General features: G+C 40.3%; 1 protein-coding gene across 6 annotated transcripts in view; it reads left to right on the forward strand.

Annotated features, from left to right (window-relative positions):
- The window catches only part of LOC122718514 (transient receptor potential-gamma protein-like), an 80479-nt gene that overhangs the window by 35567 nt on the left and 25256 nt on the right, over positions 1 to 19656 (forward strand). For all 6 annotated transcript variants that reach the window (XM_043943623.1, XM_043943613.1, XM_043943604.1 and 3 more), the window contains one exon: positions 1094 to 1136. The gene's annotated coding sequence lies outside the window, so the exon portion shown is untranslated. The remainder of the gene's footprint in view (positions 1 to 1093; positions 1137 to 19656) is intronic.

Below are 19656 nucleotides of genomic sequence, written 5' to 3' on the forward strand. Positions count from 1 at the left end.
AAATGATGAAATTTGGCGCTAGCTTCAATTCATTCCTTCTTCGTTATTGCGAATTCCACCTCACCTCGATATCTTATCGGTTCATACTCTTCTTTCCTCCTCTCGTGGATTCTTCGAGAGAGAAAAAAAAAAAAATTTCTCGCGAAGAAGAAATTTCCAACGCGTGATCACGGACAAAGTATTCCCCCGATTCGATCTAGAAACGTGTACACGTACAACACTTATGTCTTCCACGAGGAACATTTATTACTATAAATTCTTCTTCGACGATCAATCGTCGAACGGACAAAATTCCCTCCACTTTCGGGGAAAGAAACTTTCGTAGCGATTCGAGCTCGAGAAATCGAGGTTGGCTCGAATAGAAAAAGCTAGTGGATCGATCCTCGACGATTCTTTCCTCTGAAGGAGGCTTCCTCTTTCGAGAAGACACCGTGGAAAACGGCCGAAAGGAATTTCGCACAGCTCGGACTCCGAAATTCCTTTTCCACAGCCACTTCTATTTCTCTAGGTGAAGGGAAATTCACTTCGAATAAATTCCTTGGGTTTATACACCCAAGGGATACGTTTTCTTTGAGAAAGAAAGAGAGAGAGAGAGAGAGAACCTGGAACCTTCGAAACAGGAATTATACGCGATAGAAATTCTTCCTCCTTCCCTTTCCTCCGCTTTAACGAGCGAAAAGTTTTGAAAATGGGCGCGAAATTTATCGCTCATCCCCTTTTATTACCGATACATTTCATCAAACCGTGCACGCGTATAAAATACAAACAAATATGCGAAAATAAGGATGGAAAGGAGGAGGAGAGAGGCGTGACGAGAAATATATTTTATCATACCTGATCCGGGGAGGAAGGCGCGTCGGGAAACCGATAAATTTTCTCCTGGAGAATCCACAGTTTCTCGTTCCGTTCTCGATCAATTTCGGTAGAGGACGTTCCCGATCGAACACAAAGTCCATCAACAGGGGATAAATATAAACAAAATTTACCCGACGATCGAGAATAAAAAAAGAAAAAGAAGAAGAAGAAAAAGAGAAAAATAGCTTCTCACGTGTAAATAAATAGCTTAACCCGGCTTCTCTTCTTTCTGTTTCAGTTCTCCAGCGGGGCAAATCATGACAGGAACGTACCGAAGATCGGTGAGTAGAAACGCACTCGTTTTCGTCCTCTTTTCCTCCTTTAGGTTTTTCTTNTTTTTTTTTTTTTTTTTTTTTCTAGAATATTTGAGGGGAAAAATCGGTGGTACAGGGTTTTCCTTCCGATCCGTGGACGTGGATCGCGCGTTCCGCGTGGCCGCGTTGCATTGATTTTTTCCCCTCGCCCCTTCGTACACCCTCGCCGATCCCTAAGCAAATTCGCACGATGCACTGTTGAGGTACGCCCAGCTCGAACCGCAGCTCGTTGTCGAACGTTTTTCATCGTCCGGTAAGCGAAGTGTGTGCTCGATGGTCGCATGATCGCATGGTTCTCCGAAATACAAATTAATTCATTAGAGTCGCTAATCGTTCGAAATCTCAGGGATGAGAATATAGAGGATGGCAGAGTTGGGCGATGAAAGAAGTTAGAAAATAAAGTTTTAATTTAAGTTAATTATCGTTTATTAAAACGTTCGTTTAGTTCGAACCGATTTTCCATGTAATTTCGATCGTTCGCAACTGCAGATTGTTATTATTATTATTATTATTATTATTATTATTATTGTTTCGAACGATAAATTATCGAAGTAACTTTATTCGTAACTTCGACTATTAAATTTTCCTCGAGAGGTAAGTTATCGAATAAGTGATTCGGGGAGTAGAAAGAAGAATTCGAAAAAGGGAAATTTTCTCGATTTGGAGAAATTTATATGGATACAAAATCGCGTGGAATCGAGTTTCGAAAGAAAAAAATTATCGAGCAGCATCTCAAAGTTTTCGCTTTGCATTTATTATTATCATCGTAGAATTCGTGGCACGATCCCCTCCCTCCCCCTCGGTTGAAGGAATTATACGGATGGAAATTGGGTGGGCGAACAAGGGTGCTAAGGTATCCCCTCGAATTACCCGTCGACACGAAAGATCTCGGCGAACGTTCGAAAATATTATCGTTTCTGGCCCGACGTGTACTGTTTCGCCGATTCAATTTCCTCCTCGGTCCTCGATTGACGATCTCGATCGACTCGGAAGAGCAGCGAAGAATGATTAATGCATAACCGAGACGCAACGTTGCAGCCGGTCGAAAGAATTTCCAAGAATTCCTTCTTATCTTCAGAAGCCAGAGTCGTTGCCTCCGATCACGTAACCTTCGAAATTTTCAACCGATAAATCGTTATATATATATGTATATAGGTTATGACAATTTAATTCTCTCATTGTAGCGCCGACTCATTCATTTATTCAGAAGAATTTCCAAGAATTTCCAAGAATTCCTTCTTATCTTCAGAAGCCAGGTCGTTGCCTCCGATCACGTAACCTTCGAAATTTTCAACCGATAAATAGTTATATATATATGTATATAGGTTATGACAATTCTCTCATTATAGCGCCGACCCATTCATTTATTCAGGACGCAAAGGTAAATCGTAGGATGAAACTCTGTTCGTGAAACGGTTATCATCTAGTCCTCCTCCCAGTAAAATGATAATAAGCATTCCCAAACGGAATATAATCAAAGCTCGTATTTCGAATTCTCTTACGTTTGCATCAAGCGATACAAATATAGCCATATAGAGTTCTTATAACTCGGTTAATTCGTTCTCGAAATTGCATTATATGTACTACGAGGATCGTCCAAGTTTAACCTTTCGCCAAATTCCTATGGTCAAGGGTGACGATTCATTCTTAATTAGTTTTAGTCTGGAGACCGATTTTCAGAAGTCTTGATGTATAGGAATAATATTCGTCCGATTCGAATATCAGAGGAAAATGCATTTTTTATTTTTCTTCGACTCGAAAATATAATATAATAAATGTAAATACATCGTGAAAACAATATTGCAAAAGCGGCAAGTGAAGGATCGAGTACGAACAACTATTTTCGAACCTCAATTCGAAAAATGTTTTCGAAGTATCGTGATATAACGGAGTAGACGAGAATAATTTAAAATGTTTGGAGAATCCTCGGTTATTTACCCGTACGCCGTACGTGATTCATCTGCTCGTGCCAACAATGTTGCGTTGAAATATCGTTTCGATGAAACTTTCTGAACCGCTCCCGAAGAAAAAGGCAGTTTCCCGCGCCAAGGAATACGAATATTTGAAAGGTTTTTGCGCCACGCCACGTATGAATTTTCAGCGATGGAAGAAAAAAAACGCATATTGCATATTCGATTATTCGCGGGATACGGATCGATACTATTACTCCCGTGCAACGTCGTGGCGGTGCGTTTGGTGCACACCGTTTGGATCACGATGAACGATCGTTTCGGGGAAGGGAAATGGCCGGTGGCGCCTTTCGATAATATTTATACGAGACGCGTTATCGAACCCGCTCTATCTCGCGTTCAGTCGAAAGAATGCCGCGGAAATATCTCGATCCTCGATTCTCTCTCTCTCTCCCTCCCCTCAACATCAAGATAATCATCGATTTTCCATCGAGTAAACCGATCGAATCTATGCCCGCCGATCTATTATTAAACCTCACTTAGAGAGAGATTGCGAATCACCTTTTCGAGACAATCGTTTTTAATCGTATGCCCGACGACTTATGGCGATAAGTCGTTCACGACTGCGCCACGCCCCACGTTCCTTCGTTCCGGGCTCGCGGCTCGGGGCGTCGATACGATTGATATTCCCGTATTCGACGTTAAGGAAAAGTTTGGAATGCGAGGGATGTCACAGGAGGGAAGACACGTTCGATGGTGGGTTACGAGGTATTATTCAGTTGGAGCTTTGAGTGTTAGAAGATTTTGTGTGAAAATTAATACTTGGCTACTCTTTCAATCACCGAATATTTTGAAATTTTAGGGATACAAGATATTATTATTTGAGATCTTCGATCGAAGTATTAGTGATTTTGTGTGAAAATTATCGGAGAAAACTTTCAATCGTTGAAGAAACGTATTCTTACGAATATTTGCATCTTGAAATTTTAGGGTTACAAAATATTATTCAAAATATTATTGAGATCTTTGATCGAATTGTTAATGATTTTGTGTGAAAATTATCGGAGAAAATTTTCAATCGTTGAAGGAACGTATTCTTACGAATATTTGCATCTCGAAATTTTAGAATTACAAAATATTATTCGTTGAGATTTTTGATCGAATTGTTAATAATTTTGTGTGAAAATTATCGGAGAAAATTTTCAATTACCGAGAAAACGTATTCTTACGAATATTTGCATCTCGAAATTTTAGGGTTACAAAATATTATTCGTTGAGACCTTTGATCGAATTGTTAATGATTTTGTTAATTGTTTTGATTATCGGAGAAAATTTTCGATTACCGAGAAAATATATTTTTACGAATATTTGCATCTCGAAATTTTAGGGTTACAAGATATTATTAGTTGAGATCTTCGATTAAGAAGTGTTAATAATTTTGTGTGAAAACTATTGGAGAAAATTTTTAATCATTAAGAAAATGTATTCTTACGAATATTTGCATTTCGAAATTTTAAGATTACAAGGTACTATTAGTTGAGACCTTTGATCGAATTGTTAATGATTTTGTGCGAAAACTATCGAAGAAAATTTTTAATTACTGAAACGTATTCTTTGCATTTCGAAATTTTTGTTTTAACTTGTTCTACGTCTTTAATTTTTCATTCTACAAATATTACTTCCATTCATCGTCTAAATTCGAAGTTTAGATATAATAAGGAAAAGGTACTGATAACAGGAGAAAAATAATCGTTAAGAATAACGATAGTTCTAGATATTTTTTAGTTATATCAAAGCATATATATTTTTTTTTTATTCCAATTCGATCAGCTCCAATTATTACCACGTTATCGCAACACTTGCTCGGAAAATAATAATCGTGGAATCTCGATATATACCCTCGCTCTATCCGACCGAAACGTTCGATCCGAGTTTCAAGGAGTGGAAACTTTTCCGAAGGAGAAGAACGGTATCGAAGAAAGAGGCGAGGAGAAGGAAGAGGGAGGGGTTTAAAAAAAGAGGAACGTTGATGACAAAGTACGGCGAAGAAGATCCAGGGCGAAAGTTTCGTGGATGATTTAATTTGGTCGCGGCAGAACGTCGGAAACTGAAATGCAACGGGGGGGAAAAAAGAAAAGAGCGAAAATCTGGTTGGCTCTCGAGGAATTTCGTTGGCCTGTTAGTAGCCAATACCGAGTCGCTTCCACGGAGAGGTTGGGGAGGGAGGGGTGGGTTAGTGGGGGCTGTGAACGAAGGGTGTTGAACTTGCCACCCCGTGGAAAGTATCGAAGGACATCGGATCTCTCTTTGTACAGAGAGATGCTGTACCCCAACAAGATACAGACATCCTGTTTATGGAGGGAATGGAGATTTTATTAAAAAAAAAAAGAAAAAAGAAAGAAAGCATTGCGTAACGTGACGTTGTTGTTGCCTCAAGCTTGGCAACTCGAATAATCGATTGGCAATCATGTTTTTTTTTTCTTTTTTGAGGAGACTTTTAATCCTTTCGATTCGATCGATAACAGGTGAAGAAAAAAGAAGGAAGTTTGAAAATCTTGTTGCGTGCGCACTGAGTCGATAGTGGAGCGATGCAAAGAATTTATTTTTGAGTTTATGGATACTGATGTGTAATTGCTATCTTCAACTTGCTTTCTTGACAATTCTGATATTACAGTACAATAGTAGAAGAGTTGATAATTTGAATATTCAAAATTGTAAAAATTATTTTCATTTATCAAGTTACGTTAGGATAATCATTTAAGACTGGAAGCTGAGAAATATTTAAACCATATTAATTAGTTTGATATGATATTAACTAATCAAATACAAAATTATATTTATTAAATTAAAGTATCACTTACAAATTGTAATTGTAGCCTAGGCATATTATGAGAAATAAAAAAAATTTTTTGTAATATATCGACACGTTAGAATTCTCTGGATTCTACGTTTACACTAATGCATCGAGATCGTCATTTTTGGATTAATATATGTGACAAATACTACATGGTGGAAACAAAATAAACGTTTCCTTTCAAATTAACCGATCATCCGCACTCCTTCCATGAGACTTGTTTCCACTAGTCAAAGTTAACTCGTCGAAAAAGTAACTAGTTAAAAATCTCGAATAAAATTTAAATAATTAGTTATCGAAATGCTTAAACAATATTTATTCGTAGCTAATATTATAATTGATATAATTTTCACATAAGATCGGCCGTTTCCCATTACGATTACTTCCGATTATTATTATTATTACGTTTCGAGCGATAAATTATTGAAATAACTTATAGAAATAACTTCAATTGTTAAAATTTTGCCCATCACCGCCATCTACGGTAAACTGTACTTCAAACTTTATTATCACAAAAAAAAAAAAAAGAGCGATATCCAAAGAAGAAACAAACTGTGTTGACAAAAATGAAAGAATGGGATAGAGAACGTTGATTCAACAACAATTCAACAATCCAGCAGTTACAGCTTATTTATAATGAGGAACAAGGCGAAACGTTATTTCATTTTGAATTTACCTATTTATAGCTAATAAACATCAGACTCATAGTCAATAGCAAAAAAAAAAAAATAATAATAATAATGAAATATCGTGAAATTCGACGATCAATTAGAAGAATCGTCGTGGAGAATTTCGGCCAATTCGCAGTCGTGATTGCGGCCGTGTTGCATTTCGAATTCCACGCCCGCAGTTGGTACAATTGGCCTCGGCAAACTCTCTCGCGACGCGAGGTCTTAAATCGAAATTGCAGGGACGTGGACGCGTCAGACGAGCGGAATCGATCGAATCTCGCGCAAACACGAAATTCGAAGCGGTTGTCTTTCGATCGGGGAAACGAAACGACACTTTTTCGAACGAATCGAGGAGCTGAAGAATGAAATAACTACTTATTTACGTACGAGTACTCGTTTCGATCTCGTTCGCGTTTTGCTTCGAGTTTCACGATTTCTGACAGATTGGAAAATGGATTTTAAAAAATAATAATTGGAAAGTAATGGTTGGATCGGTTACTTCTTTCGCGGTCTCTCGATTTTTCGACCCAATTTTCGTGCGAGATTCGATCGATGGTAAATCACACGAGTCGTGATACACACGCGCAACGCTGTGTGTCAGTGAAACGGAATGGTAGGTTAGCGTGCAGCCTAATTTGCTGCTAACGAACGCTATCGATTTCGTTAAACCACCGTCCAATAAAACGCGGGTCAACAAAACCGCAACAATTTCGAATCTCCTTCTTTCCAATCTTTTCTTTCCCTCTTTCTTTTTTGTCATCCAGTTGCACAATTTGTTGCATCATGTTGATAACAGAGACGATCCGACGAAGAGATGGCGACACTCGATCGGAAATTATGATCGCGCGGGATCATAATCCGATATCGTGATATATATATAATGAGATTGGTAATCGTAAGTCGTGCAACAGCTGCGAACCAGCCCATAGGCTTATTAGTTAATCGGCGAATGATTATCAGTTCTCGAGCCACCGTAATACCGTGCGATTAATTCTAATTAACGGTGGAAACACACCGGTGGAAACAGCCTCGCCATTTCCCTCTTATCATCGATGTGAATTACTCGCTTTTAGGTTTTAATTGCACGAGAAAATGCAAGCCACCGCGAATTACGCATCCCCCAGGTTTTTCACCCTGCTCCCTCTATTTAAACCGGATGTTTTTCTATGCAAATTTTTGAGCGAGAGAAACTGCAAAACACGGGCCACTCTCCCAATTAGATTCACCGCAGCAATTAAACTTTCGACTTTCGGTCGGTTCGAATAAGTTGTTTCACCCCTTTATATACGTACGTATGATAAACGCGTGCGGCAAGTTTGGAGAGAAATCGTAGGAAAGCGCGATAAGCTTTGTTATTTATTCCCTACGGATGAAGGATACGTTTTCTGAAGCTCAGAAATATCTTCGAGGAGGGGGTTAACCTCGAATTTCTGAACAACCTCCGTTCCTGGAAATTTGCGAATCGACAAACGTTGCTTATCGACTAAAATGAACGATGTATCTGATCAAAGGGTTTCGTTTAACGAGAAATCGCTTCTGAACGTGTCTTGTTATTGTTTTCTATTCTCATTCGCGATAAACGTCAACGCTGCAACGTTGGAAAGTTAATTTCCATTTTAAACTTTCGCAGCGAGTATTTTTTAAATCGTTTTAAATATCTCTGGACACCGAGCGAATTTAACTTTTCTTTTCTTTTCTTTTCCTTTCTTTTCTTTTTGTAACTTAACCTCGAGGAAAAATAAGTCTCTCTCTGAAATTCATTCGCGCACATTCTCCCCGATGTTCGGCCGAATTTGATCGTTGTTGCTTTTCTACCTTTTCATCTCGTCACATCCGTGTAAACGAAAAAAGCGATATTGAAAATAAAAATTAAATTAATCTTCGTTCCGCCGAATGAAAATTCCAGTTTTTTTCCAGTATCCACCTTTCGATCTTATCTGTCTAACGCGATATTATTTAGTAAAAATAAGCTCGTGTTTGTCTCTCGATAAGAAAAGAGAGATTTTTTCGATAACAAGGAGGGAAACGTTGGGTGGATGGAATCGGTTCGTTTTCGTGTTTTTCTTTTTTTTTTTACCTTGCCGCAAAGGTGCCTCGAATTTCAAAAAGGAGTTTCCACCGCGATATCTTTTTTCTCTTTCACTCGTGGCCGCGTTGGGAGACAAAGGTACTACACTAGGTAAAAGTTCTTGTCTCTGTGCAATCTCCGAGCGGACAGCGCAACGAACAATTCACCCGACCCAAGCTTCTAGGAATTTCCGTAATTTAAACTGGTGTGTGTGTGTGTGTGTATATGCGCGTGCGTGTAATTTCTAATAATATATAACACACGCTCGTGTCCCTCTTAATATAATAATGTAAATTGTTGGACCGACAAACGTCGCTCCTCGTTTGCCGAATACCACTGTTGTGAAGCAGTCGGGCACGAAATGATTTTCGTCGTTGTTTGCCACCGCCTCAAATGAGAAGTAATAACGATTAATCGTTGTTAAGAGTGCGAGAGGTCGAAGGAACGATGAGAAATGTATCTTACGTGGCGTGGCGATTACGTTTTACGAACTACAAACACCGGTGAGAATGAAGAACGCCGCCCGGGAAATTTGTGGCGCGATTTCGAGTTTAAATTCGGTTTAACGCCCCTCCCATTTAACGATTTTAAGGGACGGTTTAAAGTCGCTGTTGGATTAATTATCGATCCAGGGGAAATTTACGAGAAAAATTAAAATTAATTAATTAAATTTTGAAGGAATGTTTTTCAATGTTATATATACTTTTTCATCGTTCGCCGCCATTTTACGCGATTTTCGTCGATCGATTTTTCGGCAATGCAATAATCAATAAAAAATTCATAAATTTGTTAAGAAGCGTGACACGCGATCCTCGAGAGATACTTGAATTTTCTTACAATTTCCTTGCACATTTCGATTGTTTCTCCTTTAAAAATTCCGTTATTTTTTAAGGAGAACGGTGTCTCAAAGATGGAAGTACGAATCTTGGAGACTTTTCGGCTGGGGGAAATAATACAGGATCTCGTATCGAAATCGGGGAAATTTTATTTTCTTTCTTGGACGAAGTGACAAATCGAAGGGAAAACACGGTTATATGCACGGATCGACAGCGTTGGGAAAAGCGTTTTTCTTTTTTTTCCGGATATACACCGAGATAGATCGAGTCGTAAATTAAACGCGAAACGGGGAAAACGACAAATCGTAGAGGTAATCGCGATGATAATTGATCGTTCGATCGGGGGGGCGGCGTTTTCGCGCGTTTAATTAGAAAAGTTTATACCCCGTTGCCGGGGAAGGACCGACGGAGAGAGACAGGGGAGAGAATCGCATCGCGGTAGGTAAAGGATTGAAAAAAACTGGGTTAACCCGAATTTCGAAAGCGACCATGCTCCGCGTATTATAATTTAAATTTTTGAACAATCGTCGTGTTTGATGGATCAATTCGAACAGAAAGATTTAATTCGTTGAACGATAAATATAATGATTGGGTGTGTGTATATATATATTAACCTTATTCGTTATTTAATAGCATAAAAATGATAAATTGACATTTTTACCAATTTTTGTAAAATCGAATATATTTGATAATAAATAAATAAACACTTGTGCAATAGATCAATGAAATATTCAAAATTGCTAACAAAATGATGACGCATGGATGCTTAACCATTTCTAATCTAGAATTATCGTGACGAGATTTTTTTTGCAAAATTTATGGAAAGATCTTAAATGAAAGACAGATGTATTATTCCCTATTTATTGTTGAAAGAAAAAAAGATGCTTTACATCTTTTTTTTAATTTACTCTTTGTACGCATTACTTATAATAGAACAAATGTATTTGTACAACATACTTGGAAGGAAGATAGTAGAGAAACAACTCAAAGTGCAAACAGCAATTAAAATATGAGATATATATAATTACACGTTTTTGGAGAGCGATGTAAATTAAAATTATATACGTTAAAGATATTATATTATACGTACTTTTAGAGCGTGAAATTTATTTACTCACATTTTACCTCATTATGTTTTTTTCTTTTTTTAGCTTTTATATAATATCCCTTTGAGAACGAAATTCTCTAACGCGTAGGCTGAAAGACCCATTAACTTGCTAAACTATTATACGTTGTTATATATAATGTGGCCAAATTATGCGATTTAAACTACAAATAATGGAAACTAAAATAATCGTGATAATACGCAACAATCGAATTTGTAATGTAACGTAAAAATTATATTAACAAAACGTGTAAATTTCAAATACATTACGAGCCGAAAAAAATTATATTTAAATTATACTCGTAAAAGCGAGTATTTCGTTACTAATTTCTAATATCGAAACCAATTTCTATACGAAAAATTATGTTATCACAAATGTTCAGAGACAAATTCGCGTTTGTTTCATTCGCGACGGATGGATGAACGACCGACCGTGTCTCGATCGTTTTACTATTTCCGCTTTGACGAAACATTTCGTGAACAATTGATCGACTACCCCTGTTACAGATTTCCCGCGATCGAATTTTAATCGTGGATGGATCAAACTTTTTCAAACAGATCGCTCCATTCTTTCTAATATTCCCTTATAATTTATCAAATTATAATTATTATTGTATACTTTTTGTTAATTAATTTTCAAATTTTTCACGAACCCTTTCAATAATTCCACAAATATAATTTCACTCTTCCAAATCTTAAGCCAAGCTCCCTCGCGCGTCGTCATATCAAATATCTTGAACTTGAAGACCAATTAAAAACCCGGTGTCCAATTAAAAATTGAGAAACACATCTCGCGGGGGTTCGCATTAATCACTCTAATCTCTTGCCGAGAGAATAATTTACGAGAACGAGTACACTCGCGAATGGAAGGAAGGCCGGTTCGGAAAAGCACGATTCGTCCATTACAGGCATTGCTCCGCGGTGCTATATCCACGCGATCCCCTAACGCTAGTTCCCATTCGAGACCCCAGCAAAATGAATAACGATGCGACGTAATCCTCCGCCGCTGTGCGGGGAATCGAGGCCGCTAATTGTCGAATAATTTCCGAACGATGATTAATCGAGGGGGGGTGGTCGCGTGCGTCTCGGGATCGAAAAACTTTTTTAAATTTTTTAAATCGCAATCTCCGAAACTTTGCGTCCCTGCTGACGGACGAACCGTTCGAGAGAAAGAAGTAGGAGCAAGGAGGATCGGGTTGTTGAAGAAACGGATTGGAACAGGGACGAGAAATCGCGTGGAAAGGAAACGTTAGCCGAACGCATCATCGAGATTCAATCTCCACTTTCCTGCTACTCCCTCGCTTCTTTCCCTCCTTGTAGAAGAAGGAAACTCTGGAAATCTTTGCCCCTTTTGCTGCTCGAAGATGCGACCCTCTCTCTCGCCGAATACGATTTTTCTTTCTTTCCGCGAGGAAAGAAAGAGAAAAAGAAAGTGAAAGAGAAAATATCCGGAATTAAAAAAGACTGTGTATTCTCTGGAGGGATTAATCGAGGCGGGTCAAATGACGACGACGACGACGACGATGCCGCCTCGGCGTGTTAGACCCGTCGAATAAACCTTTTGCTCGTCGACGAAGCGGCGCAAGGTTACAGAGAGCGTTTCACGGCATTGGCTTTTTGCCAGGACGCAATCACACACTCGTCTCCTTGAACGAAACGCGTTCGATGCCGTATTCCTGCGTATTCTTTATTCGGGGAGAAGACTGTAAACTCTTGTTCTTGGGGGAGGAGAAGAGGTGGAAGGATCCGCGTAACTGGAGAGGAAGGAAGGAAGGAAGGAAGGAAGGGAATCGCGGCGTGACAGGATGCGGAGGGGGGCTAATCGATGCGAGAATACATTTCCTGGGTCGTGATAATGTTGCGCGGCCTTCAGGTGTTTCCCTGCATCAATCGTCTCGATGATAAGTGAGCCCCCAATTCCCACCAATCTATTCGAGCTTAATTCGCGACTTATCGATCGGCCTCTGAGGCTGATGTTATCCGTGAAATACTGCGATCGAGAAAAGATCGAGAGATCGTCGATTTCCTCTCTCTATCTTTTCTCTCTGTCGTTGATATTAACGTACATTTTTCAGAGACCACACGAAAAATCGTCTCGAGGTAAGCCCCTAATTTCCACCAATCTATTTGAGTTTAATTACAGACTTATCGATCAGACGTTGAAGCTGATGTTATCCGTGAAATACTGCGATCGAGCGGAGGATCATTCCCACGAATCATTTCTCTGTCGTTGATATTAACGTACATTTTTCAGAGACCGCACGAAAAATCGTCTCGATGATAAGTAAGTCTTCAATTTCCACGAATTTATTCGAGTTTAATTATCGATCAGCCTCTGAGGCTGATATTATCCATGAAATACTGCGATCGAGCGGAGGATCATATTAACGCACTTTTTTCTGGGACCACACGAAAAATCGTCTCGATGATAAGTAAACCTCCAATTTCCACTAATCTATTCGAGTTCAATTAGTGAATTATCGATCAGCCTTTGAGGCTGATGTTATCCGTGAAATACAGCGATCGAGCGGAGGATCATTCTCTCGAATCATTTCTCTGTCGTTGATATTAACGTAACATTTTTCAAAGACCGCACGAAAAAAATCGTCTCGAAGTAAGCCCCTAATTTCCACCAATCTATCTGAGTTTAATTACAGACTTATCGATCAGACGTTGAAGCTGATGTTATCCGTGAAATTGATGAATATTGCGATCGAGCGGAGGATTATTCCCTCGAATCATCGAGAGATCGTCGATTTTCTTTTTCTATCTATCTCTCTCTCTCTCTCTCTCTCTCTCTCTATCATTGGTATTAACGCACTTTTTTCTGGGATCACACGAAAAATCGTCTCGATGATAAGTGAGCCCCCAATTCCCACCAATCTATCTATTCGAGTTTAATTAGTGACTTATCGATCTCAATGGCTGATGTTATCCGTGAAATACTGCGATCGAGCGGAGGATGATTCTCTCGAATCATCTCTGTCGTTGATATTAACTTTTTTCAGAGACCGCACGAAAAATTGAAAGTAACGAAATGCGAGGGAACGCTGCGCGGAATGGCTGTGCATATTGACTCATACTGAATTTGAAACGCAAAGAATACAAAGAATTCTCTTTTCTTTCATATCACTTGGAAACGTTTATATTTCGTGAATATTTATACATTTAGAATCGACGATTCTCTTTCTTCGGAGATCCTTTTAAATACTTTTGGTATATACTATCTCTTGCTTAAGGGTTAACGAAAAAGATTAATTGCAAACGTTGTAAACACTTGGCAAAAACCTTTTGGCGTATCTCTGATTATCTCAATTAGTCACATTTCGAGTCTTTTTATCCTGTTCAAGCGTGATAAACGATTTTTAACGGTACGATGCTGACGGTTTCTCTTTCCTGTTTCTCTTCAATTTTCAAAAATTTCGAGTAACAATATTGTGACGATGATCGTAACGAAGCAATGGACCGAGATTCCTCGGGAACGAAGCCGATGGGGGGATGGATAATCGTTAATTCGAAGATTGATTAGAAGGAGGAAGTGTAACACTCGGCAAGATGAGGTCAGCCGTGTGCCGGGGAATCTGGGTCAATCGGTTGATCGTCTTTAGTTAAGGGGATACGAAACAATTAGGCTTACCTTCCTTGCAATTAGGCTTACGTCACGCGGATGTCGAATCACGTGGTTAGGCGAGATTTTCGTGGCGCCCGTCCAGCTGGGAGGAAATTAGGCTCTGCGCCTCCCTTGCAAATGCAGAAATAATACAAAAAGAAAGGGGAATGGATGATCGAGAAATAGAAGCAAAAAAAAAAAAATAGAATTTCATTTCATGCCAAGCGATTACTCGATTTCGATCATTGATTAAATTACTCGATTGATTCCTTTGCGTTCTCGGATACGCGCGAACGACGCGCATTCTCCATTTCTGCTTTTGAGGAGGCGAAGCTTTCCTCTTCTCCACGCTCGAACGCACAAGTTTCGAGGATTTTTGAAGCGATCGGTCCGCGCGAATTGGTGGCGAGAAATTTCTGCTCGATAGAATTTCATTCGTCCCCTTTTCGGTTATTTCCACGTGGCTCGCATACGATGAGTTCGCCGAGTTCCATTTTTTCCGTGGTCGGACTGTGCTAGATTTTCGTTGGCGAGGGGGAGGAGGGGGAGAGCGAATGCGAAATTTGTAGCGTGAAAACGAGTAACTTTTTTTTTATCCTCGATCGTATCGTGTATCTGAACCGTCCCTCCCAATCGCAGGAAGAATTTCTGCGACTGACAGCCTCGGTGAAGGCGGAAAAATTACTTTTTACCCGTCCTCCTCCTTTTGGACATCGGCTGTTATCGATCGTTTACCAATCGTTTACCATTTTTTAGATCAGATCCCTGCAGGGATGAAGCACCTGGCGTTGTTGTTGGCGTTAATCCAGGCAGACGCGACACAACGTGAACTTCTCTCGGTGCCAGTGAATTTCACTTCTTCTCTCCCCTTCCTTATCTCGAGCGTTAAAAGGAATTCAATTAATCAGGAGATAAAAAAACACCTTCGCCGAGGAAGGGGGAGGAAAGAGAGTTAGACATCGTTGCGCGGCTGAGCTTCTTCGTGAAAATCGTTTCCCTGCGATGGTCTGAATCTAGAAGGATTCGAAGTTCCGCCGATTCCGGGGATTTATATGAAATTCTCGAGATAAACGAGGATTAAGCTCCCCGTCTGACGGAGCGGCGCAGAAATTGGCCAAGTTTTCCCCCAAGATAATGGAGCCAGCTGCTGCTGCTCCTCCTCATATTTCAACCCTCTATCCGCGCCTAGTCATCCGACCGTTTCGTACATTCGAGAGATATATACGATCGTTTTTTTAAAAAGCGTTCCATTTCAGAGAGAGAGAGAGAGAGAGAAAGAGAGAGTGGTCATTTTCCTTCCCGCCCGTGATGTGGAAGGGTCGGCGAGTAAACAGATTCGAGGCGGGAAACTCGTAAAAGCTCGTCGGGGTTCGCGTGATCGGCCGCTATAAAATTTAACGTGCGACGTCCTTTGCGCCGGACAACGTGTTGCCGCGTTGAGCGTTCAACCTCTTCCTATGGAAATTCTATTCATCGAGCCTCGTCCCTCGAGGATCTTTCGATGGATACGGTGGATGTTGGGATCGAATGGATGGAAGAAATTTCCACGCGAAATTTTTATTATATAATTGCACGAAAACGAGGAATCATTTCCGTTCCGAATCCTTGGAAAAGGATTTCGTTTTTCCTCCGATAAGAGATGCGCGGTTGATTTTCTTTTTTTCTTTTGGAAAAATCTCGAGTGAATTTTTCAAGGACGGGTGACGGAAGAGAGAGAGAGAGAGAGAGAGTCTCGTGGGTTTTTTGTTTCGCGGCGGCCCATGCGACAACGAGGCCGTCGCGATCACAATGTTGCCACGTCACGGATCGATGCGATTCTAAACCGTATACGCCAACTTACACGGAGTAAAATCTACGCGGAGAGACTTAACGGGGACAGCTTTTGTTTGTTTGCGTTTACGCTCTTGTTTGTTTATGTTTCACTCTTGTTTGTTTTCGTTCCAAGCGCATACGTTTCCACCCACCGCGTATTTCGAACGCCGAATTCGTTAACACCGTTTTAGAGCGATACGCTTTCTTATTGAAATCCACGTTTTTAGATTCCCACTTCGAGGAATCCCCAATTCGAAAGAAATATCTATCCCGAGAGATTTTCAGATGGTTGCGCTCGGAACGGATAATCATTCCTTTCGCGCGATGACAAAATTTTTAATTTATCCAAAAATAGTAGGAAGCGAGGAAAAAAAGGAATTTGTTAAAGCGGGAAGAAAATAATCCATCAAAAGAAATCGATAAGAAGCTAATCCCACTTCGCCGTCTCTCGCCAATTACTTTCCTTCGATCGTTCGATCAATTCGATTCTTTTGATAGACTCGATTCACGGATCAAACGCGAAGAATACGTTTCAACTTCCGCCGGCGTCGAGTTATTTCGGCCCCTTGCGCCGTTCCACAAAGGAGCAGAGAGCGTATCGCTTATTCGTGATGTAACGCAGCCGTGCGCTTCAAAGGAATACCTAATTATCGCTCCCAATTGCGCGGAATCTCGCGAATCGAGCAAATTTTCCAAGCAACTGGATTCGATCGACGCACCGCCAGAGAGAACGAACGATCCATTTTCCGGCCGGACGAGATCGTCTTACCGACCCGTGAAAGCTTTCAGAAAGTGAAAACACACCTCCCTCCCCTCCCCTCCGATATCGAGACGCTCGATTCTGGAAGCCCGCGGTTAATGTTACCGATATACCGATCCCGAGGACGACAGCTTTTAACGTTTCAGATTTTCGAAACTAGCGAAAACTTATACCTTCTTCTTTCCTCAAACCAAAATCCAAAGTTTTAAGTATTTCTTTTTTTTTTTTTTTTTTTTTTATCTCAGGGAATTCTCGTATCATTTGAATTTGAAACCAACCACTTTCTCCTCGCTTGAAATGTATTCGTTGCAGAAGAAGAAGAAGGGAAGTTTCTGGTCTGGCAGAGAGCGGATAAAAATCTTCCAGGTATCTGGATTATTTACATCCATCCAAAACCTGTATGGTGTTGCTCGAAGTGGCGTACAACGTGGTTGTACAACGCGAGACAAATGTCCCTTTACACACGGTTATCCGGCGAAGGGATTCGGGGGAAGAAGAGGAGGGCTATACACGCGAGGATTATTACGTGGAAACTCGTTTCATAAGTTCTCCGCGCTCTTCTGCCTTCCTTTTCTCCCTTCCCCCCCGCTCGAACACGCGATTCACGTGGAAACTCTCGAAATAAACTATAAACTATATATCCCATTACGCGAGATCCCTTTCCTTTCCTTTCCTTTCCTTTCCTTTTTTTAGTTGGAAAATTTTGAAATTTCTCTTCAACGAAACCACGACGATTTGAAGGGACGAAAGAAGAAGAAAAAAATCTTTGCGGTTGCGCAATTTCAAAATTATCAATAATATAGATAAATGCGGTATTGTCGTGTCATCGATATTCGCAGATTATAACCGGGATAACGAGTGAAATCAGCCGGTTTCCAAATCTCGAATGATGCGAATTTCCGTTGACCAAGCATCATGGGATAACACGAGCGCAGGAAAAATTTGCGGAGTGTTGTATTACATGCCGTTCCACAATTCGTACAATTTATATACGAATATATATTTCGCAAACGACAGAGTTTCTCGCTTCGAGTTTTCGCGAATAAAAAAGGCCGAAACAAATCGCCCGATATCGAACGTTCTAATTTGTTCACGCCGCGTAACGCGTCCAAATAACAATAAAGCCGTTATTATCGTTAAAGATCAAAAATCATTGGGACGGAATAATTAAATTAACGATATAATCTTCCACTCGGTGAATGGAAATTGTACAACGAGGAAAATAAGAAAATAACAGCATAGTCGGTATCGTAATAGGCATCGCACGTGTATCGCACGGGGGCCGATGAACCGACAACCAGGGGTGGAAAAAGAAGGAGAGGAAGAGGGAACGGGACAGGGAAGTGGGGCTTTGTCTCGTGAGAATTATTAGAGGCGAGATGAAATTTATCCGTGGTGGCAGGCAGGCCGAAATAACCGAGCGTGGACCGGGATACAACATGCATAAAAACCAATAAAAAAAAAAAAGGAAAAGGCAAAATGATGTAAACGACGAGATTCGACTCGATTCGATCTCCCGAAGGTGTTTTTCAAATTTATACCCCGTTGATTCACCACGAGTTTAATTTCAAGTTTTTCAAGCGATTCCCGATTTCCCTTACCAAAAAAAAATCATCCATTTTTTCGACGAAACGAAAGAAAGAAAGAAAGAAAAAAAAATGGAACGCGATCGATAAAAAAAAAAAAAGAGTCGCGCGATGACAAAATTGAATCAACCTTTAAAACAGCGCTCGATAAAAACACAAATCAATTACGATTTGTTCCTCCCGATATTCTCAAGACTGAAAGTCGTTGGAGGAAAGGAAAAAAAAAAAGGAAAGATTCGCGTTCTTATTTTACTTATTTTTTCGCGATAGATGTCACGAGAGAGGAAAATGCGTGGAGGAAAAATTTCTCTCTTCTGCGATACCAGTAAGGGAGCAGCAGCAGGTTTATCTTCTTTCGAAAAGATTCTGAACGTTGCTTTGAATTTAGAGAGAGAGAGAGAGAGAGAGAGAGGACGACCCCACCTTTTGTTTGGAGAGAAAAGAAAGGAGGGGAAAAATAGGAATTTTTTCAAGATAAAAGAGACATGAATCACGAAATTCCGCGTGGCCTTTCTTCCACGATAACTCGTGCCGCCTCGCCAATGGCACAATGGACCGACCGACCGACGATATCCCGATTGACGGACGCCGACTTTCTCAACTTTCAACGCTCGCTTGCTCGCCAATTTTCCGCGCGGAAATTTCGAGGCGATGATTTTCTACAATAGATTCGGGGAACAACGACGCCCATCCCGTGGCGGATGCGATATCTAACGCGAGATAAAACAAAAACACCTTTGATCGAGCTCGTTCCGGTTAATTGGCTCGTAAAAGCGAAACAGAAAAAGGGGAAAAAAGAAGAGGGACAAATTTGATTATTATCGCATTAAGTTTTCATCTTTTGCTCCAACATATCTGTAACAATGAAATGTTAGAGGAATTTCTTTCGATTTCGTTTCGTTTCGATGTGAAACTCGTTTGCAAAAACGAGGTTGTGCGTATTTTTTATTATCGAGAGAAATCGAATCGCGCGTTCGATGACACTTTGGCTTGGCCAAATATGATTTATCCACGAGGTATCGATCTTCCTCCTCCTCATTTGCGAGGCAAATGGGGCCACCCCGTCGCCGGAAACTGCTTCGCATTTTTGCTTCTCACCGTTCCTTTATTATACCGGCCGGTTTACACGAGTTTCATACGTAATAACGCCAGAGAGCCGATTCCCTTTAAATATGCATGCGAAAATAAAACGGAAACTCGTTGCACGAATAAAGGTATCGTGGCTACGATTCGAAAAGTAAAGGGGAGGAATTCGAGAGAGCGAGGGGATGATTG

Source organism: Apis laboriosa, unplaced genomic scaffold, assembly GCF_014066325.1.
Source record: "Apis laboriosa isolate Shangri-la unplaced genomic scaffold, ASM1406632v1 scaffold11_cov152, whole genome shotgun sequence".
NCBI classification, from domain to species: Eukaryota; Metazoa; Arthropoda; class Insecta; order Hymenoptera; family Apidae; genus Apis; species Apis laboriosa.